Source organism: Coffea arabica, chromosome 1c, assembly GCF_036785885.1.
Source record: "Coffea arabica cultivar ET-39 chromosome 1c, Coffea Arabica ET-39 HiFi, whole genome shotgun sequence".
Taxonomy (NCBI): Eukaryota; Viridiplantae; Streptophyta; class Magnoliopsida; order Gentianales; family Rubiaceae; genus Coffea; species Coffea arabica.
Window position 1 is genome coordinate 10,475,411 of NC_092310.1, and position 26,860 is coordinate 10,502,270.

Genomic DNA, 26,860 nt, shown 5'->3' on the forward strand with positions numbered 1-26,860 from the left:
TCATAACCCTCAATGTCTAAACTTATTAAGTCTCCCACCAATTTCCGTTCTCCTAGCCAAATCTCACAATTTTTGTAAACCATATTGGTAATCAAACTCTGATCCCCAATAGGTGTTTTAACTTCCAAGTCATAAAACAATTTAACAGGGCTCACATCAATACCACACATAAAGGCAGGATTTACAAAAGAATGGGTTGCTTCAAGGTCAATCAAAAGCTTAGCTAAGCGGTGGAATACAGGAATCGTACCTTCTACTATTTCGGAGGACTCAGGGGCTCGCTGATAGTTCAAGGCAAAAACCCTAACAGAGGATTTTGGTCTACTTCCACTAGCGGTTGGTTGCTTAAGGTTTGACTTCTCCGGCTGTGCACCCTCATTCCCGTCATGGTTTTAACAGGGCAAGTGGCAATCTGGTGTTCAGAATTTCCACAACGGAGGCACTTCCTCATTTTTCGCCAGCAATTATCCTCGGTATGGTTTGGCTTACTACAATATCCACAACTCGCACGAGTAGTGGGTGTAGGAACTCCTTGGGAGATAGTCCTCTATTGTCCCTGTCCCCTTCCACTTTGAGCTCCTCTAGATGGAGCTCTTCCTCTCGGTGTCCCAATAGTTCGGGCTCTTCCCGCACCTCTTCCAAACTTAGGAGGTGGCACATTCTGATCACCTCGCCCAAGAGCACCACTAGATGTACCACGCCTCTTAGCTTGAAAGATCCGAACTTGAAATCGGGTCTGCTCCACTCGTTGAGCCTTTTCAAGAGTATCTTTAAAAGTGTCGATTTGAGCAACAGCTAAATTCTTTTGAATTTTCACATTCAATCCTTATACAAATCGCCTTATGCACTTTTATTCACTAACCACCAATTATGGAGCAAACTTGGAGAGTCGAGTGAACTGGATCTCATATTCTGCTACACTTGAAGTATCTTGACACAGCTTGATAAACTCGTCCTCTCTTTATTCCTGGATTAAGGACGGGAGAAATTTCTCATTAAATTCTTTAGTAATGTTAAGCCAAGTACGGGGAGTTTTCTCCCTATCCCACTTTGCCCGTACAATGTTCCACCAGGAACAGGCTGCGCCTTCCAGTTGGAAAATGGCGAAGGTAACTTGCCTCTCTTCAGTGTAATGTAACGCGGCGAATATATCCTCCATTCGCTCGAACCAATTCTCGGCAACTTCGGGCTCAAGTCCTCCAAGAAATTTTGGAGGAGCAAACTTTTGGAACTGCTCCAGGGCCCTATTCTCACCTACTTCAAGGTCCCTTTATTGGTTATCAGGTACTTGACCCTGCTGGTCAACCAAGCGGGCCAGTAAATCAGTCATTCGATTGATAGCCGTAGCTACCTAATCCCCTCCTTCACCTCGGGGTCCCTGGTTCTGGTTTGTTACAGAACCTTGTTCCTCTCCTTGGTCCCTGGTTCTGGTTTGTTACAGAACCTTGTTCCTCTCCTTGGTCCTGGACTTGCCTAGATTCTCGCCCACGGCCTCGACCACGTTATCCTCTAGTTTCCATTCTTACTCACTGGTCTAGGGCCCAAATATAAAACTAACGGGTAAGTACGCGTTGATACATAATAGGTACTTATTCATTTCCAAAAACTAAATAAAAGTGAAATCGGAGTCACAATAAGTGAGTAAAATGCGAAGTACTTAAATGCCACGCCAAAATAAGGTCAAGTCATGGTCATAGTCATAGTCAAAACATTGTACATTCAAAAGTTCATAGTAGTTGTTTACAAGATAACAAGACCAAAATCGCAAGTACGAGCCTCAGAAGTACATCTACAGTCATATAGTCACATCAAGCAAAAACATAGTGTAAATAGTGAAAAGAAAGCCGTACAACCACCAAGTCATCACATCCCCTATACTTTCTATATACGATAGTCAAAATCATCCAAAATAGTAGTTTAGGAGTAAAGGCTTAGTCCGCCGTAGGACTAGTTGACCCACCAGACTGGGCGGGTTCATCTCCGACCTCGCCTCCTATGTAAGAAGCCTCATCGCTCTCATCCTTAAGTAAGTCATCACAAATGTTCAAAATCGATTCAGCTCTAACCCTCACTTTCCGCGCTCCTGTGCTTCTCCAAGTTGTGCACAGAGGTCATCTACCCTTTCTTGGCCTTCAACCACATCGTACTCAAGTTACTTAATCCGATTGGCTTGCATTTTAACAGTTTCCTTAAGTTGATTCACCTCAGCTTCAAGCCTCGAATTGTCCCTCGTAAGCACTTTTCGTTCCTTCACTACGACCAACACTACTTCATTAGGATAAGTATAAGTATGGCAGCATTCGCAACTCCTGTAGCGATTTGATGGGCTCCAATAGACTCTAGCTCCCCCGGACCTGATTTGATACTTAATCAACGGTAAGTCCCCACGAGATGTCTCGCCAGCCGGCCTATTGATCGAGCCACTCGATCCTTCCATCCTACATAAAGTGTAGATAAAACTTAATTACTCTTAAGGGCAATAATCAAATCTAATCCTCTAGTCAAAAATTCCTAGTTCGTCCAGACCAATTCAAACCTAGGCTCTGATACTAACTGAGATAGCCTCACCTCTCCCTAGGGCGAACCCTAGGGTATCAGCGGACTGCCTGCTCAACTCTCATCGGGGCTCAGTCGATCAAAGTACTAATAACTCAAATGATGCGGATGAAATATCTTCCATGCAAGGGAGTATAACCCTAATTAAAACATAATCACTTCACCAACAATCCAAGAGCTTAGTATACATATAGCCAAATGTCAACTTACCACTCCACACATAAACTTACATAACAAGAGTCGAACTTATTGGTTTAAGCTTACAGGAGTCAAAAGTTAGGTCTACTTCAACAAAAGGTTACAATCTCAAATACAAGTCCAAAACAATGTAAAGCTAAGAAAGCTCTTGATCAAATCCATCCCCGATCTGTTAAGGAAAACAAAGGAAATGGGGTAAGCTAACGCCCAATGAGGTTCCAAGTAAAACAAGTAAACACATAGCCAAATAAGGTCACAAAATAATCAAATAACACTGTACAGTAAGATAGTAGTTTAATCACAGTTTAATTCAAGGATACGGGTGGTTTTCAAAAGCCAATAACCACTGGAGCTTGATCATAACTGAATCCGTTGACCCTCCGTCAATGTTTGTATTCATAAGATGTAAATCCGTAAAACACCGCTTTCACCAATCTCCATCCACCAATCAACCCCCTACCGGACCCGCACACCACAAATAGTAGTTTGGTAATACTCGAGTATACCGATTTCCAGTGTTCAGTAAACAATCTCCAAGGTTTATCAGCATTCTCGACCAAGCCCTTGCTGGCTCGATACGACCGATTCACCTATGAGGTTGGGTACCCAAACAGTAGTAGTAGTCGATGGGATATCACCCAAACAACTCAAACACAGTTATACATAGAGATATCACATCTCATAATAACAGTATATAGAACTTCAGTAGAAAACAAGGGAGGTTGAGTGCGATTAAATACACGCTCGCCTCCATTTTATCAAAACAGTATTTGGCTCCAACAGTAATAAATCAAGTATTTCAGATATTCAGATATTTCACATAACAGGTTGCAGGTAGTGGAACACTCACCTATCAAGCAAAGTAGTAGTCAAACATCAAGTGTCTTGGTTAAGACCACCTTCGTTCATTTTCCACTCAAATGTAGGCTCATTAAGAGACCAAGTGAGTGGTTAAAGCCATACAATTTATCATATAAATTTAGCCCAAAATGCAGTAAAAGTTCATGAGAAAACAAGTTTAACAAGTGCAAGAAAGTTGGCCAAAAGAAAAGTTTCATTCAAGTTAAAAATGTTCTTCGCGCGTAAAACAGTCGCGCCCGTGCAGTCTTTGGAAAATGGTCATATCTCACTGTAGGAAGGTCGGAATTAGGTTCCGTTAGTGGCGTTGGAAACTAGATTCAAAGGGATTTCCAACGGTACCAATTACACACTCTAGTTCATCTCCTAGCAGTACCAGTAGCTTGGACAAGTTGGCTGATTTTCCAACCCTGGATCAGCCCCAACCTCAAGCAAAACTACATTAGTTCTTGGTGCTATCTTCATTTGTTTTGGTTCAAATTCACCCAAATCAATCCTCAAATGTTCATGTACAGGGATTCAAGTCACCTAGGACCTTTGGAGTTCAAGAGATAACACATAAACATGATTGAGAATAACTATAGCAGCCTAGCCATCAAGAAAAACCAAACCAGTCCACTATAGACCAAACCACCACTTTACTTGCTCAAATTTCATTTCAACTCACCTATGAGCTTAATCAATGTCTAGCCATGTTTATTAGGCTTGAATAGGGTACATTTGAACCACAAATATCAAGGGAAAACCCCTTCTTCTAATACCGGTCAGCCAAGGCAAGGAAATCAGTCCACAAGTTTACATGTCCATCTAACTTTCATCCTTTCATGATTTTCACTTGAACAACGTAACAAGTATTAGATCTAACTCAAAAGAGGTTTAAAACATGTTAATACTTCATAAACAACCATGAACAAAGTTCAAACATTTCATCAAACATATGGTAGGCATACTAACTAGCTTAACTACTACTTGTTTCAAGAGATTAACCCCAAATCTCAACCAAAACAACTTGTAGTTTACCTTTAAAACTTAAAGTAGATGATATAACATCATAAAACCCAAATTTAAAGTTCATTTACCTCTCTTACAAGTTGCTTAAGTCACCAAAACAATCCACCAAAATGAAAGCTTCAAGCTTGGAACAACCACTAGGATTGGAGGAAAGTTTCTCAACTAACTCAAGATCTTTCGCTTTTGGTTTTTGCTCTTGATCTACTAGGGTTAGAAAGCAAGGAATGTAACATCGCGAATATTAGGAGGTTGTTTGTGAAGAAAATATTAAAGTATATTTCTTCGGGTTTGATTTAAAACCTTATTTTGTTTTAAAAGACTAGAAACCCTAATATTTTAGTCAAAAACCTTAGTTTACTTGTGACTAACTGGTTTTCTTAAATCTCTCACATTTTAATCGAAACCCTAATTTTAATCACTGGAATTGGAAAATTTCTCACGTTTTCTTAAAAGTTTCCTTTTATTTGGAAATTATTATTTATTAAAGCCCTACTATCCAATTATTCCATAATAAGTGCAAATGAGCCTAGAAAGTAGGGTTTCACTCTTCGTTTTCCAAATTGGGGCAAATTAGGGTTTTCACGATTTTTCGCCGGATGAATTTTCGGTACTGACCAAGGATCAATTTGGTGATTAAAAGTGACTTTTAAATGAGAAATAATATGTGATTAGGAGCAATGAGATAAGGTTAGTGAATAGGAAGTAAAAACCCTGGTACGTGAGTTTTTAAGAAAAACGGCGAGAACCGGCGGGTCCCGCGCACTACCGATTGAACGCACCACTTGACCACCATTTTTCTTACCAAACAAGCTTATTGACTTTTGCACAAAATATCTTCCTAATTTGCAGCTGGTTTGACCGAAATTATGAGGCTAGAAATGTAAGGGAAAGAAAGAGAAAAATGGAAGGTAGTGGTGTCGCCACCTTAAGGCTTCTTGACCAAGACTTAGTCTTTCCATTTAAACACAAAAATTCAGCAACTTTATCACACTAGCCGTTCAAGTGGTGACTTACTTGAAATGTTTTCATGAATACTTGCTTGCACGTGTTAATCACTAGGCAGGGGAGTGTACTACACCTTAAGGGTGGAAAGAGCTCTTACCCTGACCTGGTAATCTCTTGTTGGATGCAACGTCGTTGGATGAATTCCTCGACTAGTCCCTAATCTCTTGTTGGACGCAACGTCGTTGGAGGAATTCCTTGACCAGTCCCAAGTATACTCGAGTATTACCACCCGTGTTTATTGAGGATTTTGGGCCCAGTTGGGGGTTGAACAGTGGATGGAGAGTCGTGTAAGTGGTGTTCTACTGGATTGGCTACTTACTTGAAAGTTGACGGAGCGTCAACTACTACGTGATCAAGCTTCTGGTAATGCAATAGGAATTTGGCTCCTGAGAGCCATCTGTATCCTTATACTTTGGAGTGATTATTGTTTATTGGATTATTGTTTCTTCTGAAAACCTTTATGCTCGCTCACTTTGAGATTTGCTACTTGACGTGTTATTGCTCACTTTTACGAACTCTTCATGCTCGTTACTTTGCTATATCGAAAACTTGTACTTCTAAATAATGGTCAATTTGCTATTTGGAACCTCACTGGGCTTTTAGCTCATTCCACGATATTTGTTTTCTATACAGGGGGTACGAGCGAGGCGCGAGATGTGTAAAGACTAGCGTAGTCTAGTGGTTTGACTTTTGACTTTTGTCTTGTACTCGCACTATTCTTTGAATAGAATGTTTTGTATTTGGATTGTATACGCCTTGAACCAGTTTGAGTATATTGAGGCTTTGTACCTTGATTTGTATCAATGTAAATTATAAGTTCGAATTGTGGGTGTTATTTATGGTTCATGGATGAATGCACGTGATACGAGTGAGTGAGTCCTAGCGAGAGTTGGGTAGGCGGTCCGCCAAACCCTTTGGTACGCCTTAGGGGGAGGTGGGGTCGTCACAGATGGTATCAGAACTCCTTTTGAGCTCGTGCCGGGAGAGGGTTCTCGGACTGTGGGGATTGACTTGTTAAGTGTGGAACAATTGTCTATTGTTGGAGACCTTAGTTAGTTATGCCAGGTAGAAATCTCTAATATGGATGATTTACTCTTGGGACCGGCCGGCTCGAGTTGTGAATCGTCTTATTGTGGATTCTTGTACTTGGGTATCACATAGTGAAGAGCGTTAGAATAAGGGTCTGTATCTTGATTGCACTTGAGGTGAGTTTTGATGGAAAAGGTTAAAGCGTGGATGATTTTAACATTTAACCTTGTTATTGGACTGATCAAAGGGGTTTGCAATACTTGAACTGTCTGAGACAGACTAAAATGAGCTCATTTGGGACTTGAACTTGTTTTGGCGAGTGTGCTCTTACGTACATGTAATGGACCTGATTTGATTTTTACACATGAGTAATATGACCTATATGTGGATTTGAATTCGGTGACTGTTTGAGAATGTGAATTGCAGGGTATAGGCTAGTCGAGTGAGTTCTTATTCGTACCCGTGCTTCTTGAACTTGAAGTAATTGGATCTACTTTTGAACTTATATGTTTGAACCCTGCTTTGACCTTGCTTTTGAACTTATTCGTATTTGTGTGGCTGTAGACCAGCTACTACTCCTCTGTAGCGGTTGAACTAAAACTCTCTGGTGAGGCTTTGCCTGTTGTGTTTCCAAGCACCGCCAGGGGTAAAATTTTCGACTTGAGCCTAAGCCATGTTCTAAATTTTTCGAATATCTGAGACTTTATTTTCAACTCAGGGCTAGTTATGTGAATTGAGCCCTTTTTGCATGTTCTATTTGGTTATCTTTTAGTTCTTTACTAAATGATAAGGTCATATATAAGGGATTGGAGTGATTTCTAGTACCTGACTGACTTTGAAGGACTCTTAGTACCCGTTGGAATTTCGAGGGCGAAATTCTTTTAAGGAGGGGAGATTGTAACATCCCGAATATTAGGAGGTTGTTTGTGAAGAAAATATTAAAGTATATTTCTTCGGGTTTGATTTAAAACTTTATTTTGTTTTAAAGACTAGAAACCCTAATATTTTAGTCAAAAATCCTAGTTTACTTGTGACTAACCAGTTTTCTTAAATCTCTCACATTTTAATCGAAACCCTAATTTTAATCACTGGAATTGGAAAATTCCTCACGTTTTCTTAAAAGTTTCCTTTTATTTGGAAATTATTATTTATTAAAGCCCTACTATCCAATTATTCCATAATAAGTGCAAATGAGCCTAGAAAGTAGGGTTTCACTCTTCGTTTTCCAGATTGGGGCAAATTAGGGTTTTCGCGATTTTTCGCCGGATAAATTTTCGGTACTGACCAAGGATCAATTTGGTGATTAAAAGTGACTTTTAAATGAGAAATAATATGTGATTAGGAGCAATGAGATAAGGTTAGTGAATAGGAAGTAAAAACCCTGGTACGTGAGTTTTTAAGAAAAACGGCGCGAACCGGCGGGTCCCGCGCACTACCGATTGAACGCACCACTTGACCACCATTTTTCTTACCAAACAAGCGTATTGACTTTTGCACAAAATATCTTCCTAATTTGCAGATGGTTTGACCGAAATTATGAGGCTAGAAATGTAAGGGAAAGAAAGAGAAAAATGGAAGGTAGTGGTGGCCACCCTAAGGCTTCTTGACCAAGACTTAGTCTTTCCATTTAAACACCAAAATTCAGCAACTTTCCTCTTCATTTTTTTGCTGCTGCTGGCCGAGAGGAAGGAGAAGAAAAACACTAAGGGAAAACACTCCATTTCCTTCTTGATTTGCTTCAACCCAAGTGACAAATCCAATTCTAAACCGATTAAAGTACTAAGTGTGAGTTGGGAAGCTTGAGGAACCAAGAAATATAAAAGGAGGTGAAGGATCACTCTACCAAGCCTTGCTTTTGAGGTACCAACATTTGATCATGATCTTTGTTGCTTTGAATCTTGCTTTAAGATGTGTTTTAGCTTAAGTTTTGTCTTGATTTCATGATTATGCAAGTGGGTGTGATGAATTTGGAAGTTTTCCCCTTTTATATGATGAACTAGGGCTTGAGGAATTTCTGTCCAATTTGTTGTATGATGCCTATATGTTGCAATTAAGGTTGTATAAGGTGTTTTGGTAGTGATTAGAACAAGAAAATTGAGAAAGTTCCATTGATTACCAAAAATTCCAGAATCTGGAAAATTTTCCCCATCATTCTGTCTGAATTTGTAACCCTATGATAGAGGCTGAATTAGCCTTAGGTAAAAGAATGAAAGTTGTAGATAATGGTAGTTTATAGGTGCCTACAAAATTTCAGCTCAATCGGAGCAACGTAGGTCGTGAAAAGTCCAAAATACCCTTACTATTTTAAGTTTTTCCTCAGCAGTCCGTTTCTTCAGTTTGTCCAGTTTATTACGTTTTTCCACTAGAATGCGTACTGATTTAGCTTTTTACCAAAACATGAAAGTTGTAGTACTCTGACTTAGCTTTAAAATGCCTCTAAGAACACCTGAATCGGACTTGTGTACTCTGAGATATGACATTACAGTGTAAGGCGGTTAAACAGCCGACAAATTGGATTTTGGTTCTGTAATTTGAGGATTTGACTAAGTTACATTAGGAACTGGACTAAGTGACCTTCATGAACATTGTAGCCCTGTGTCTTAGCTTCGAAACGGAATAAGTTGTGCCTCAATCCGATAAGCGTAGCCTCAGATATGTTATTACCGCATCCACACGTCAAATCTGTCTTGTGCTAGATTGTATTTCTGCACTTGTTATTATTGTGATTCTTATTCTTATGATATGATGAGCCTATGGAATGGCTTTTGACTTGAATTATGATATGTGTGACTTTGGGTTGTGGTTGAGGAAAAATAATGAAGCCTAAATGGCTGGAAAATTAGGTAAACACAAAGGGCATGCTGCCCGAATTTACACTCGAGGACTAGAAAACTATATTTGCAACTTGAGTAAAGGTTAAGTGAATATTACTTGAACTAGCGGGAACCTTTGCTGCTATGTTTATCGAGAGTTATATATTAGGACTTGGCTGAACTTGTACCTTGAGGAAAAGACATAATGGCCAATGTAAACTTGTATTTCCTTGTACTTTCAACTCAAATGTTATTTCCAAGCATCTATGCTACAAAACCTTACGATTTGAAAAGCGAGCAAGTATTTCACGAGGGTCTTTCAAATGAATTTCAATTGGTCGATTCTTAATGAACGGAACGTTTAAGTTTCGAATCCTACTCGTGTTTCAAAGTTCTTAAACTGAGTTTTATCGCAGATTTGGACTCCGAACCCGGAGTATAACCTGAAAGTGACCAGTAAAGGCACTATATCTTTTGGTGAGTGTTTTCGAATACCGAATTGAACTTGATACTTGTACTTGATACGTGACCAATATGATTACATGCCACATGCGTGAATTGCTAGGGCAGGTGTGTACTTTATCACACTAGCCGTTCGAGTGGTGACTTGCTTGAAATGTTTTCATGAATACTTGCTTGCATGTGTTAATCACTAGGCAGGGGAGTGTACTACACCTTAAGGGTGGAAAGAACTCTTACCCTGACCTGGTAATCTCTTGTTGGACGCAACGTCGTTGGATGAATTCCTCGACTAGTCCCTAATCTCTTGTTGGACGCAACGTCGTTGGAGGAATTCCTCGACCAGTCCCAGGTATACTCGAGTATTACCACCCGTGTTTATTGAGGATTTTGGGCCCAGTTGGGGGTTGAACGGTGGATGGAGAGTCGTGTAAGTGGTGTTCTACTGAATTGGTTACTTACTTGAAAGTTGACGGAGCGTCAACTACTACGTGATCAAGCTTCTGGTAATGCAATGGGAATTTGGCTCCTGAGAGCCATCCGTATCCTTATACTTTGGAGTGATTATTGTTTATTGGATTATTGTTTCTTCTGAAAACCTTTATGCTCGCTCACTTTGAGATTTGCTACTTGACGTGTTATTGCTCACTTTTACGAACTCTTCATGCTCGTTACTTTGCTATATCGAAAACTTGTACTTATAAATAATGGTCAATTTGCTATTTGGAACCTCACTGGGCTTTTAGCTCATTCCACGATATTTGTTTTCCATACAGGGGGTACGAGCGAGGCGTGAGATGTGTAAAGACTAGCGTAGTCTAGTGGTTTGACTTTTGACTTTTGTCTTGTACTCGCACTATTCTTTGAATAGAATGTTTTGTATTTGGATTGTATACGCCTTGAACCAGTTCGAGTATATTGAGGCTTTGTACCTTGATTTGTATCAATGTAAATTATAAGTTCGAATTGTGGGTGTTATTTATGGTTCATGGATGAATGCACGTGATACGAGTGAGTGAGTCCTGGCGAGAGTTGGGCAGGCGGTCCGCCAAACCCTTTGGTACGCCTTAGGGGGAGGTGGGGTCGTCACAAGGAAAAATGGAGTTTCTCTCTTCCTCTCTAAGCTTCAAGAGGGCCGGCCATAAGGAGAAAAAAAAATGGCTAAGGCTAGTTTAAATTATCCTCTAATCTTTGGTCAGAAAAAATACTTGGTTAGGGTTTTGCTATATAGTCCACTTCTTGTCCATAACTTCTCTTAATCCTTTGACTAATGATATTTCAACCCTTCCATATTTACCAATACCTATTTAGCACCTCTAATCTCTCATATAAAGTCTCTACCACATATAATTACCACTTGGCAAAATGTAAGTGGTGAATTATTTAAAACCAACTCAAGAAAATGTTTTACTTCAAGTAAAAGGAAATGAAATGTAATGCATGGGAAATGTTGTAACACCTAGGGAATATAATACAATGGCATATAATAAGTGGTCTAGGTCTTAGAATAATGCATGTAGTTAAGGAAAATTATGGTCTAAAGTGAGGGTTCTCACAGAAATAGCGGATATTCTTCGACAAAGTGGCTTGCCAAATAGAAGAGGTCGTCACAGGATAGATTATCGCGGTGAGGGAATGGCCCATGAGTGACCATTGATCCATCAAGATCAAGTACCACCTCCTAGGGAACAACCCTATGATGATAGTTTTTTTGGATGAAAGCACTCATGTCGAAAACCCTAACCCTAGGGTTCAACAAAATCGTCAATCGGGGGAGTTTAAGTTGAAGGTTGATGTTTTGGCCTTCAATGGAAAATAGCGCATAGAAGATTTTCTAGATTGGATTGCTGAGATAGAGCATTTTTTTTATTATATGGATATATTGGAAGACAAGCAGGTTACACTGGTCGACTACAGGTTAAAAAGTAGTGCTTCCTCTTGGTAGGAACAAGTTTAGATGAATAGACGAAGGCAAGGGAAACAGCCCATCGGATCATCGGTGAAGATGAAGAGGCTATGGAAGGCATGTTTCCTATCTCTAGACTATGAGTAGTATCTCTTCTCACAGTTTCAACATTGCACCCAAGGTAATCGTTCAGTTCTTGAGCAGTTTTTATGGTTATTGTCCAAAAATAATTTTATGGAATCAGAAAATCGAGTGATATTATTAATGATGAAATTGGCTGTCAAACCATTTTTAATTTGTCTGAGGCTCAAAATATGGCCAAAAAATTGAAGTGAGATTAGCTATGAAGAAGAATTCGAGGGGTGGTGTGTCCCGTATGAACCTTGAAGGTCCGATAGAACCTCCTGATAAAGACGAGCCATGGCCAGCATTAGAACCAAACCGTGGAGGTTATAGGGATGACAAAAGACCTACGGTTGAAGCCCAAGGTGTCCCTAGACATTGGAATACCAACTCGGTACCTCCCCAAAGAAATATCCAGTCAAATAACCAATATGCCAAACCTCGGGGTGACCTGTTGGAGGTGTAGGTAGCTTAGGTACACATCTAATAACTGTCCTAACACTTGAAGATAAATTAACTTGGCTGAATGCACTAGAGATATAGAGGAGTAGCAGAATGAAGAGGAATATATTATGGCCCAGATGGTGAAGATGATGACTATGTTCAGCTTGCCTATGTGGTGTGTAAATTGGAGCATTCTAAGGAGATAACAACTCAATCTGATAAGCCCTTTAAAACCAGATGCACAATTTCCAACTATATTAATTATTGATAGTGGGAGTTGTGAGAATATTATTTCTAGATCTTTAGTAAAGTTGTTGAAACTATCCATGGAGAAACATCCAGAGCCTTATATGATGGGTTGGATAAAAAGTATAGATCCCATGAAGGTGACTGAGAGGTGTAAAGTGCCTTTATCCATAGGCAAAATTTTACAAGGATGGGATAGTTTGTGATGTGGTTGACATGGATGCATGCCATGTATTACTTGGAAGTATGCCATGGACGTGAGTCTGAGCAAAAGGGATAATATCTGTCATTTTGTCAAGGATGGTCAAAAGATTATATTATTCCATTTGAATCTAACAATTTTATTACTAATAAATTGTTGACTATTGTGCCAGTGGAGTGTGAGTCAATTGCAGGTACAAAGAAACATGAAAACATCAAATTTGATGCCCTATCTATTGACAAAGATGTGGGGATGGTATCACCGGTGTTGCAGTTAAGTCCTAATAGTTCGAGAGGTCCATTGCAAGCTCATTCTGACCTCGTTGAATGGCATAATTTCTACAATTGAGTTCGTATCCAGAGTGACCCATAAGAAGTTGCATTTTCCTATAAACGTTCAATGCGTGATGGTGTTGGAACCCTACTAGCGTAGGGGGAGGATTGTTGGGGAATTTGTTTCTTATATGTTGCAACATTTTCTTAGGACTCAAGGTCGAATTCTTCTCAAGTGGGAGGGACTAATATAGTGTGGGTTTGCTGAGTTTAGGCAAGTCAAGCATCCAACATAAGACCCATCATATTCTGATCTTTATTTAGTCTGGAAAAACTTGCTATGATAGGTGGTGATCATTGAACCTACTCGACATGACTTGAAGTTGCATTTTATTTCCTTGTTTTCTTTTATTTTCTTTTATTTTGGTTTACCAATATTGTAGCCTATAAATAGGCCAACCTAGGTCTTTCTTATTCATTCATCTATCGAAATTTATCAAAACTTTTGTTGGATTTTCTAATAAAATTGAGATATTCCTCTCATTCTTTCGAATCTTAAACGCCAAGCCACCTTCTTCTGTTATGATGCATTAATTGTTATTTAAAATAGAATCTACGTGAATATTTTTTTTAACTAAATGTATGAATTTCATCTCTCATGATGTTGAGGATAATAAAATATGCGTGAATTATTCCAGGGTTCTTCACTCTGTATCAACAAAATTGCCCGATTTCACAATCACCAACCAAAACTAGAGCCGATACTATTATTTCTTGAAACTAGGATCCTCCAAAGACAACAATTGAAGCTTATTGGATCTGAGCTTTCGTTAGCCAAAATGGGGAAGAATTAAGAAGAAGATAAAAGAGGAGAAACATAGCGGATCCATTGAAGATAGAAAGACTAACTGCTGTAATTGCACTTCTTTTTTTTTCCCAAGTAATAAGTTTCAATAGCTGAGAGTGCTTCTCGATCTCAAGAACTTTCTGAAGCTAATGCATAATGTAGACTTTTAATTTGTGACAATTTTTTTTATGAGTAATTCTATTTGTAACGTCATCAATGTATTTTGATACTTAGGGAGGCAATTGGAAGATAGGGAGAATTGGAGTTTTGATCCCCAATGTATTACAAATGCACGACACTAGTCCCCAATCTATTGGGGAGAACAAATGCGGTCCCCAATCGATCCAATTTTGCTTGAAAGTGGACAATTGACTGGTTTTCTTCATTTTTTGCCGAAAACAAGTCACGTGAGAGTACCTGCCGGCAGTTAAAATCCTTTTCTCATTTTTTTTGAGTGAAAACCCATAAAAAATTATTTCCAGCCTTCTGGTGCCCCACTTTTTAATTAGCAAAGACAAAACACAATTAGTAAATGGAGTTAATTATATTAATTAGTATTAGTCTACTATATAATTGAGCAGGAGGTAAAATTTTTGTTTAACAAAAGCAAAACCCAATCTATCCCTTTCTTTCTTTCCGTCGTTCTCTCTGTTTTTCCCCAACTGTAGAAAAAACCCTTGTAGTCAAATTCAATTACCGGCACGTGACAAAGACTTGTACAGATTGGAATTTTGAGCTTTGGGTTTCCTCATCCTTGACGCTGATGGCATAATTTTGACAGATTTGTCTTGTCTTCTTATCTGGTTGTATGTTGTCATGATACCAGAAAAGCTTTGCCACTGTAAATTACAAGCAATGATGATTACCTCTTGGACACACAGCAACCCTGGAAGAAGGTATTTCAGCTGTGGCATGAAGAAGGTATGGGCTATTTCAAATTCTTGCTTCAGCTTCTGAATTTTATGTTTTTTCTGAAGCAATATTTTTTTGACCATGAAGGGCAAAAGAGATGAAAAAGGTTGCAACTATTTTGAGTGGTATGATCTGATAATGTGCCGAAGATCCATTGCTTTGATACCTGGTTTGCTGCGAAGCATGAATGCTAAGGATGCCACAATCGAAAAATTAAGAGCAAGGGAAAGAAAATTAGTGTCTGCAATTGTGTTGTTGGCACTGTTGTTGTTGTTTGTTTTGTTGGTGTAAAAGGCCAGAAATTAGGATGGAATAGCTATGTTTTAGTGGATTGTGACAAGCTACTAGTAATCAGCAATGGGTGATTGTGTAGGTTGGGATGTACTATATTGCTAGTAAGATATCAGTAATGTTGTATTCAATGCTATTTTGTATTGTAATGAAGGCATTATTAAGGCATTTAGAGGCCAAATGAAGGCAGTATTTCCAAATTATCTCTGTAAAAATTTAGATAGTTTAGATTACAAAACATATTTGTAATCTAAAAAACATATGATGTCCGTAGTTTCCCAAGGGAAACCAATATTTAGCAGCTTTTCACCAGCAACCAGCAATTTGAGTAATATGTAGCACCAACGAAATTCACCCAAAAAATGGAAAAAGAAACAAAACCAACTGCAATATCATCTTATCTCTTGAACATCATCTTATCAAAAAATGGAAAAATGAAACCTCAACTACACTTGAACATCATCTTATCACTTTCTTTGCTCAATTGAACTGCAATAAAACCAACAATCTTTAAATACATAAAACCATAAAACCTCCATTTCTGCCATAAAATCATAAAAACCATAAAACCTCTATTTCTGCCATAAAACCATAAAACCTCAATTGCAACAATTCTGCCATAAAACCAGCAATCTTTAAATAATAATATTGCAATTCACTTCTTACAACCATGAAAAAGGGACCTCCATTTCTCCCTTACAAAATATACATAGACTTCATCAGACAAGATGACAGAAGAAATACAAAATAATCTGCATTACAACATTTGCATTACTTCCAACATAACAAAAGAAGTGCCAAGTCTACCCAGCAACAAATGAAATACATAATTAGTTCACTTTTGTTTTTCCTTTAACATCAGACTTGTCACCACATTCACTGGTCCTGGGGAGTCCGAGATGAATTTGAACATCCCTAATTCTAAATGGTGCAGAAGCAATGGGAGCAACTGGTTGGCTGATATGTGCCACATGTGGATCTGAAATTCCAAAAACCTCATACAAGTTAGGCTCAGCAACAGGGGCAGAAAAGGTAGTATTGATGCTGTCAGTAGCTTGTTGGCTATTTTGTGATGAAGTTACTTTCTTTGCTACACGTTTAGTGCCTTTTCCCTGCACAACAATAGTATGACTAATGAGTATGTGCAGTAGTTATGTTACTAAGAACATAAAATCAAATTTGGAAATAAGAAAACTATACAGCTTGTTTCACTGCTCTTCTGGTTGTTTTCTTAGCAGTGGAGCCAATACCTTCAACCTAGAACATGAGATTAAAACCATTATTATTAAGCAAATAGAAAAATCATAGGACTTGAATTCAAATATATCATATCTTATCACTCATAGATATGCTATGGTTTGTATCCATTTGTGACAAGTTTCTTTCACATTGTGCTTCATGCAATCCACCGGATGACATCTATGATAGACTTACATCAGAATTGTCACCACATTTTTGTTGCCTAAGCTTGCATGTTCTTGTGTTATGACCCTTTTCCCCACAGTAAGTGCATTTACAAATTTATCCAACTCGTCTTACTTTAACTCTTTTATCTTTCATTTCCTGCACCTCATCAGTAGATTTTCTCCTTTGCTTCTTGGGTCTTCCTGGTGCTCTTCCATATGTTGGTGGGAGTGGGGGCTGGACATTCACATCTGCCCAATCTTGCTCTCCATGAAAAGGTAGAATGCAGGGCTCATAACACTTGAGATAAGTGTGCACTCTGTAGCAGTCATCAACATACTCCATTGGATCCTTCATTGCAATCCAAAGTGCTGAAATTGCATGATAGCAAGGTATCCCTGTCAAGTCCCATTTCCTACAAGAGCATGTCTTCTCTTCAATGTTAACTGCATACTTTTCACCATAGGGATCAACAACTTCATAATTAACTTCATTGGATTTGTAAGGCACACAGTAAGTTGCCTTATCTATGTTCTCCTTCATTCTTTTCCTGATTTTTGGGCAGACTGCAAATTTGCTCCATTTTTCTCTAGCTCTATCTCTGTTTTCCTGCATTCCTGACATCATAAAATATCTCAATGACTCCATCATTGCAACAATTGACTCCTCTCTAGCATCTAAGATCTTACTGTTGAAGGATTCACATATGTTATTTAGCAACATATCACACTTTGGGTAAGTGCTGAAATGTGATCTACTCCACTCTGCTGGATCCTTGTCATCCAACCACTTAGCTGCTTCAGCATCAAGTTCAGCAATTGCCTCCATTCTTCTTCTGAATTGAATTGGAGTAGTTGCCTTAGCTGCTTTCCACAGAGCTTTTCTCATTGCCGCCCCTTTGAACCCAGTAGATGACATGTTACTATGCATATGTTTAACACAGAATCTGTGGGTTGCATTTGAAAAAACTGTTTCACAAGCTTGGATTATTCCCTTTTGCTTATCACTCATTATTGTCCACTCATAGTCCCTTTCAATTTTCAAATCTTCCTTGAGTAATGTTAGAAACCAAATCCAAGAATCTTTGGTTTCTCCCTCAGTTGCTGCATAAGCTATAGGATACATTCCATTATTAGCATCAACTCCAACTGCTGTCAATAGTACACCCCCTGCTGAACCTTTGAAAAAAGTTCCATCCAATCCAAACACAGGCCTACAAGCTGCTAAGAACCCCTGTTTTACCCCAGCAAAGCACATGTATATTCTCTGAAATTTGCCCTGTCCAGTTACTGCATCATAATAGTCATCTACTAGCTTCATAATTACTGTGCTACCTGGATTACTTCTCTCAATTTCATTGATATATCGAGGCAGTTTATTATATTGATCCATCTCACTACCTTTGGCCAAATTCTCTGCAATTTTCTTAGCTCTATAGCCTTGATGTCTACTAAGATGACATTTGTGCTCCTTCATTACCAGATTTTTGAAACTAATATAGTCCAGCCTTGGGTTCTCCCTAAATATGCCAACATATCTTCTTCCTACCCATCCAGACTTCACACTCTTGTTGTGGTATGAAAATCCACATTTGTGCTTCTTTTGAAATGTTCTAACCTCCAATCTGCCATCCCCTTTCATCCTCCTAGCATATATGCACCAATCACACCTATCTTTAGGACATATTGCTCTAACTCTTATGCTATCACTCTTGACAAATTTAAATGATCTCCCTCTCCTGATGTTCCAGGTTCTAATTGCTTCTTTCAACTCCTTGAAGGAAGAAAATATTTGTCTAAATTTAATTTTGGGGTTATTTTCATCTTTGGGATCAAACACATGGGGTCTCAAGCTTTTTTCTTCATCCGACCCTGTATCACTACCAATATCAGTGGCTGAATCTGGGGCAGCATCTACATCAGAATTGTCATAATCACTTTCAGTATCACTAGGCATTTGTTTCCTCGGCATGTGGCTCATCCTAGCATCTGTAGAGCTTTTTTTAAGATGCTTATTCAGCTGCTCTTGTTTTCTATTTTCTACCCCTAACCATTCAGAATCTTCATCAACATTTTCATCATAATCATTATCATCTGAATTTTGATCATAATCTGAGTCTTCTCCTAAGAACTCCCCCAAATCAGAACCTGAACTAGCTATATATTCATCATCACTTTCATCCTCTTCATCTTCTAACACAAAGTCCCCATCCTCAATGTTAGACCCCCATTGTGATGCTAGAATATCATTAAGGGAAACCTCTATATACAAATCAACCACCCTACCATGGTCAAAATGATCAGCACAATATGCATGCAATTCTCTATCATGTCTTAACAAACGAAATCCATGTTCCTCGATAAGGATATGATACTTTTTGTCACCAACAGCTTGAAGTTGATTTTCTAGCATTCTATCCATTTCAAATAGACTAATGCCTGTGGCATCTACATGATCAAAAATCCTTAATTGGCCTCTCTCATAATGCACATCAGGTTCAGTTTCAAATTTTTCCCATATATAACACTTCATAGTCACTTCAGTGCTATCACTGTCTGAATTTAGGGACAAAAAAAAAGAAACAAACACAATAAACAAGTACCATAAGTGACAAACTAGATTATATAAACAAGTAATTTGCACTCAATTAGCTTCAAGGACCACAAAAGCATGTTATAAAGTTGGGGATTTGACCCCTTGCCATATAAAGTTCAGACAAGGACCACAAAAGCATGTTACCGAGTCTTCCTACCCACCCAACATTGTCTACGATGACAACCCACACCACACCTAAGAGACATACGGGACCACATACAATGGTAGACAAGAAATATTTTAGGGCTTTGTCAGAATGTCTTAAAATCCAAAATTTAAGACATTCTTTGTCTCCCAAGTGAAAATATTACCCAAAATCATCACATTCTTACAATATAAGCATGAATTAAGCATGCGTAATGCTACCTGAGGTAAAAATCACATATCATAATCTGGTGGCGGTGCTCCATTCATTTCTTTTGGTCTTAGTGCCATTTCCTCCTCCCAGACTCACGAACAACTCCACTATCACTGAGTTCTTCAAGATTTTGCTTCCAATTTGCTAGTTTTATGCACAATGTTAGGTCTGGGTTTTTGTTGGAGTTTCTAGAGACCGAAGAGAAGAAAGGGGGGACAATTAGTAGTGTGTTTTGTCTTTGCTAATTAAAAAGTGGGGCACCAGAAGGCTGGAAATAATTTTTTATGGGTTTTCACGCAAAAAAAATGAGAAAAGGATTTTAACTGCCGGCACGTGCTCTCACGTGACTTGTTTCTGGCAAAAAATGAAGAAAACCAATCAATTATCCACTTTCGAGCAAAATTGGATCGATTGGGGACCGCATTTGTTCTCCCCAATAGATTGGGGACTAGTTTCGCGCATTTGTAATACATTGGGGACCAAAACTCCAATTCTCCCTTGGAAGATAACTCACAAAAACAATGCAAGATCCAGTTATAGCCGAGAGGCTAGGGTAGAACGGAATTTCAGGCAAAGTTTTTTTTTCTTTTTTATTTTCCTAATTGCTTAAACAAATAGTTCAGCGAAAAAGAAACATCAGTTTCAAGCTATCCGTATCTTATCTTATTAAGGGACCAGAACGTGATAACAACTAATAAAATAACAAATAACTACTGAGAATTATATCATTTACTAAATAATATGGACAGAAATTCAAACACAAAAATGGTCAGGACCAAGACTAGACCTAGTGATTGACTGTACATTTATCACATGCAAATGTAAATGTAACAAATGTCAAGGCATGTCTAATAATTTGTTCGAGCAATTGTCACAATTGGTCAGGACGAAAACTAGATCTAATACTAACATTTACTTTTGAAGGAACTTCTGGAACCATTTTGCTGAGAGTTTTGGGTATCTTTTCGTCCCATTTTTAAAATCTACATAATTGAGGCCAAAGCGAACAGTGTATCCATTACCCCATTCAAGGTTGTCAATTACTGCCCATCCAAAAAATCCTTTCACTTTAGCACCACCCCTGCACAATATGAAGGTAATACATGAACAGTTTCCAAGTTAGAAATAAAAAATTTTTACATATGCAAAATTTTATGAGGAGGAAGAAATATAACGGAATTAATATTGAATTTCACTTTCTTTACTTTCATTTTGTTGTTTTGCCCTGTGTTATACAAATACTTACCGGATAGCTCTGTGAAGGAAAGAAAGATGATCGTGGTAGTATCTTATCCTGAATGAATCTTTAAGGGCTTCTTTTAGTGGCACACTGGGATCGTCCTTGTCATCAACACCTAAAAAACAATTCTAGTCATATAGATGCCGAGACATAACTAATGAGTTAAATTTCTTTGCTTGTAACAGAAATTTTAGTTATTAAATTGTCTAGATTTTTGTACCAAATGATTAATAGGCCATAGAAATTTTTAAGTGACCTTCTTGTACATGTACTGGAAACGTAGACTTGGATACAAAGTCAATTTTCATATGATACACAGAATAGAATTAATCTGAAAAAATATACGTGTATTTAATTAAAGATGATTACCATTTTCTGTTTTGTAGATTATTGGATCTTGATTTCTAGCCCTTACGTATCTTAAGAGCCTCCAGATCCCTTTGGGATAAATGCGCAGCCAACTTGATCCAGCCTGCATTCAAATTTGTGCATTATAAATTATTGACAAAAATATCATTTCATTAATAAAATGGACAAAAATTTAACATATAAAATTGAACATTTATACAAACCTGTTGTCCTATCGGCTTCCCATGGAGCATAGCTGTTCCAATATTATTCCGGATTAGTAAGAATAAGCAATATATGATTATTATCTATGAGTAGTTCAACACAATAATAAGTGTGTTTACTGTCATTTATTCTACAGAAAATGAACATTTTTCATGAAAGTATATGTAATTCATAATTTCGGGACCAAAAAGAATTTGTCGCCAAAAAACTTAATTAGTGACAAAATACCTATGGTGGAATTAGCTTGAGAATCAGTAGAGTATCTAGGATTTTTGATCTTCACGCCGCTTGCATCCTTGGCATAATTTGCAGTATAGTAGTTCAAGCCAGGAAAGTCGAACGACCCTTTTACTAAGTCGGACTGCTCTTCGGTGAATTTTGGAAGACGATCCTTGACAAGGGTTCTCATTGATTTGGGATATTTACCAAAGCCCAACGGGTCCAAATTCCTGAAAATATCCAATTATTCACGAAGTTCATAAAGTTGTGAAATAAGGTAATAATTTGGCAAATCAAAATTTTTTTTGCTCGTATAAAATTTCCCATAAGAAAAATGAGAAGAGAGTTAGGATGACTTTTTTGAGAATGTTTTCTACTTAATATTGTGGTTCGCACGTTTAACTTTTGATATGAAAACATGCAAAAGTAATAACAAAAATAGAAAAAAAAAACAAAAGTAATGAAATTTGCAATCAGACTTCTATAACGGTGCTCGATCCCTTTGTTTTTTGTTGTATAATAATATAGAGTACCATAAACAAAGACTTTAATTAGTGCCGGTATTGCTTACTCAATTTAAAAGATAGACTATTTCCAACATACAAATGGAACCCAAATTATAAATTGTTTTGCCTATTACCAAAGCATGTTTTGGACCTATGTGCTCGATTCAAATCTCCTTACCATCTCTACTAGAACAATTTTTTTAAAAGTAAATCTTATGTAGACTAAGAGTATATATGCTGTTATCACCATTAGATTTATAATACATGTGCGAAAAGTGAATTTCAAATTTAAAGTTTGTATAGTTATCATTCATTCAATACTGACGGTATATACACTGTCAGTGTAGGAAAGATTAATTCAGGAAAGATTAATCTTTTTTTAATGCATGTTTTACATCCTTTCGAAAACTTATCTTGTAACTTTTTCCTATATCACTAAACAAAGGAAAAATCAAGACTTGCATTCCAATATAGAGCACTAAATACTTACCACCCAAGTTGGAAGTCCATGGCACAAAGGGCAGCATGTTTGTCCGCCAATGAGTTAGAGAAAGGAACGAACCAAGGACCAACAAGCGCAATTCCAATTATTCCTTTTTGATGATCCTAAGTCACCATCAATATACAAACTCATTAACAAACTATTGATTAGCAGAAAAAAAAATTACACACGGTTGACAATATTATTCAAATTTTAGAGCATTCAAATATTTCATTCAAGTTCTAGCATGAAACGTTAGTAGCTTACCTGATACTTTGTCCTGTACAATCTTACTGCATGAGCATGTGCAAGAAGCTGGTGGTGCATCACCAAATATGGTTCAGTGCCTGAATCTCCGGCGACGCAGCTGTTGTTCAACCAAGAAGAACATCGATTTGGCGCAGAACCCCCTCCATCATAGCCTTGTGAAAATGACCATGGCTCGTTCAATGTGATCCATTGTTTTACTCGATCACCGAATTTCTCAAAGCAAAGGTTTGCGTAGCCATGGAAATCATGTCTGCAATTAAGTTTGCAAACTAATTATTGTCCTTCTTCACTATAGAATCACTTATAAACCTTTGGTTGTATTTTTAGTTATTGTCTTTATTTATTTATTTTGTTACTTTTACTTATTGCTTAATAATTTTGGTGATTTATTTGTCTACTTAGTGGTGAGGAGGTTTTGAAGGGATTTGATTCATTTTCAAAAAAATCAAAGTTAAAAGAGTACTTACATAATCTATCACTCAAAAATCCTCCATATTCGTCTCCAATGCTTGAGGAAGATCCCAGCGGAAAAGAGTAACAACTGGCTTTATACCTGCACGCATTATAAAAAAAAGTTAACGCCAAGATTTTATTGGTTTAATAAGATGATCAGAGTATTGATGATAGTTAAAGTAGACTTGCCATTGGCTAGAAGATGATTTATGAGATTGTTGTAGTACTCAATTCCTTTGACGGGATTTTAGATCAATACAAGTTTAAAATCCGATTTTATACCCGTTGACTGCAAGTATACAGGCCGAAATCGTAATGTAGGATATGTATCGAGTCGATCCCACGAGGAGCAAATTAAACTAGTACTAGGCCCTTATTTTTCTCTATTACTTAGACTTACACTAAATCTGAACAAGAAAATTATAATACCATTGTCTACAAATCTGTTTAATCAATGTTAAATGCAAATGGAGAAATTTCACTAAAGAGTGAATCTAGGGATGTAAATTCCACTTATGGCATAAACAACACAAATGAAGGGATTTACCTCTTGTTATTATTCTTGTTTAACCAGAGATTCATTTCCAAATTTACCAAGTCTCATTCTCATGATGAAATGGCCTGGAGTAGTAAAGTTTCCCCTATTTTCATGGTGAAATACTACTACTACTCTGTTTTCTTTCGTGAAATGCTAAGTAATCCACTTAAGTGTATCTCTATTTTCATAAACATACAACTTAAGCTGTACTCATGTGTCTCCATTGTTACTACCAATTCTCATTGAACAATAACAACTATAAACAGGCTATTGGTGATCAAGCAATAACAAGTAATTACTATCTACACAAATAGACAAGTTAATACAAGATATAACAATTGTAAATCATATTCAATTCATATTATTTAGTCATAAGTTTCATCTACTCCCTAGATAAAGAAAATTAGCTACTCATGAATGAGATAAAAATCAAACTCACAAGTTTATTAATGCAAAACATCATAAGGTACAAGTACAAGAAAGATAAAAGAAAGCTTAGTCAATTGATGGTGAATCCCTCCAATTTCTGTTATGTTCTTGTACAAGATGATTATAAGTGAAAACTCCAAATGCTTCTCCAAGAACTCCTAGCTAGAGAGAAACTAGATACAAGGAGGAAAACTAGCTACGTATGGTCATCCTCGACTCTCCCTGGTGCTCCTTCATAAAAGGTGATAGAAAGTCCTTTTCTCTCCCTTCATAATTTCCTCCACTCAGATTTTGTAAGAGAAGTCAAAGATAAGATGTTTCCTTTTGTCTACAACTCATTTGGTCTTCTCTTTTGTTGCAGAAGCATGTGCCACCGATTTCTGTCTCTCAAAATAGCTGGAAAAGTTGTGAGAAAGGTAAAGAAAAGCGGCTGTGCCATTTGCTGAAGAGAGAGACAAATCCGAGGCTCGGATCCGAGGGGTGAAAATGGATCCGAGGACTTCCTTGTCTGACCTCGGATACATTGCTCCAGAAGTACAGACGAGGGTTCGGATCACCTTTTGATCTCATGGATCCGAACTCAGATCCGTGCCATTGAATTTCCAGTTTTTTCACTTCTTCCTTTTTCCTTCATTTTTGCTCCTAATTTCTCTTGTACTTTATCCTCAGGACGATTCTTACAATTTCTTTATCTCGTGCATGAATTCCATATATCCATATCCTTCATATTTTCACAAAATTAACACATTAATCCGCTTATTTATTAGATTTTGAACATTTAAACAATATTTAATCAATTATCACCAAAAGAGTTCAAATATGGCTTTAATTTTCTCAAAACATACCAAAAGTTTATACCAAATTTATACAAAATGCATGTTAAATATTCACTTATCAAATTCCCCCACATTTGAATCATTGTTTGTCCTCAAGCAATTGCACACATAACTTACCACAATGATCCCAAAAGATACAACAATATATATACTTTTGTCAAATTTAATTTCTCAAAACCTAGAAACCAATCATTGTGCCATTTTTTCAGATTACATTAAATACTCATAATATTCAATTAAGTAAAAATAATTATGCCTTAATTTCAATAAATTCAACTTAATCTCTCATTCTATCCTAATTCCACAAATAAGTAAATCACATAGTCAATTCTATGGCCTTTCTCATTCCATGACCATCAAAACTTAACAGTTGAGAGGGATTTATTCACACTTTATTTTACTTAAATAGTAAAAATGCCTTTTTACGCGAAAATCAACACTTTTAGGTGAAAATTCCCGGTTACTCAACATTTCACTTATTCAAATTGCTAAGCATACTCTTAATTCCAATATCTTTTTGCTCGAATGTCGACATTTGTAAATGCCAACCCTCGGTTACTCAGTATGTGAATCATTGGAGTAGAAAAATAATATCAATATTTATTTATTTTTATTTTATTTTATTTTTTTTAGATAATGTTTCTTTTCCCTCTAAACATAATTAAAGGAAGAATCTGACCTTGTCTTGACTATATTAATCACTTACTTATAAAATTAAGTAAAAACGAGAGATATCATTGAACATGCAAAATTTTAAGTATAATTTTTCTTATTTAACCGAATATATTTTCTAAAATGTAAAAATCCTAATTGCATAATGACTAATTCCAAGTCAAATAAGGACTAAACTTTTCCAAAATACATATAATATTTTATCCAATGGAAGAATTAGACACTTAAAATTGAACATTTTGGCCATTATTTGAAATATTGGAAAATATTTTAGAAAAAATTTGACAGAGTTTCCCCATAAAAATGGATAAAACTCCCTGCCAACAAACTCAATTTCAAGGAAATTAATCTCATGATAATATTTCCAAATATAATTCCAACATTTTTAAGCCATAGACAACTAAAATCATGCATTTCAAGACACAATCATCCATAAGATAAGGTAATCCCTCCCCCACACTTAAAATTCACAATGTCCTCATTGTAGAGGAAGGTAAAAGAAACTGAAACTTACCTCAAATAGGTGGTGATGCAATTTGAAGCACTTAATCCTTACGATTATCCCAATTCTGGCCAAAGTGAAACAAAAGGTATGACGAAACTTAAGTAGCACAAGATGAGCCAAAAATAAAATTAAATCTACAAAGTATATCTTAACAGAAGAAAAGACAAATAAAGAAATAAAAGATCCAATCCGCTAAGGAGCTTCATGGCTGCTCGGAACGAGGGTCTACGGCCTCTTCAGCTCCATGAGGACCATATGAGGTACCAATATGCTCCTCCTCATGCTGAGGCGTTGGGGTAGATGACCGACGGATATAGAAATGATCCTCGATCGCATGAAGACGGCGATAATGTCTGTCGAGTCGCTCTGTCATCATCCGCTCCGTCTGGTCATTGCGCTCGACGACTCGTGTCTCCATACAGCAAATGGCATTGAGGAGGTCTTGCCACTTGGAGCGCGGTGGAGAAGGTGGCCGCGAAACGGGAGGAAGAAGAGTCTGTTGTGCCTCCGGCTCTTGAGTTTTTGCTTGTAGTTCAGTGTGAGATGGAGGTTGAGCGGAAGTCGATGCTCCTCCAGTGTCCCGAATCAAAGCAGCTCCAAAATCAGTAG

At 37.4% G+C, this 26,860-nt stretch overlaps 1 pseudogene; it reads right to left on the reverse strand.

The window, feature by feature from the left end:
- Positions 1 to 20,440: 20,440 nt before the first annotated feature.
- LOC113739509 (beta-glucosidase 12-like) lies at positions 20,441 to 23,509 on the reverse strand (annotated as a pseudogene).
- Positions 23,510 to 26,860: the final 3,351 nt, after the last annotated feature.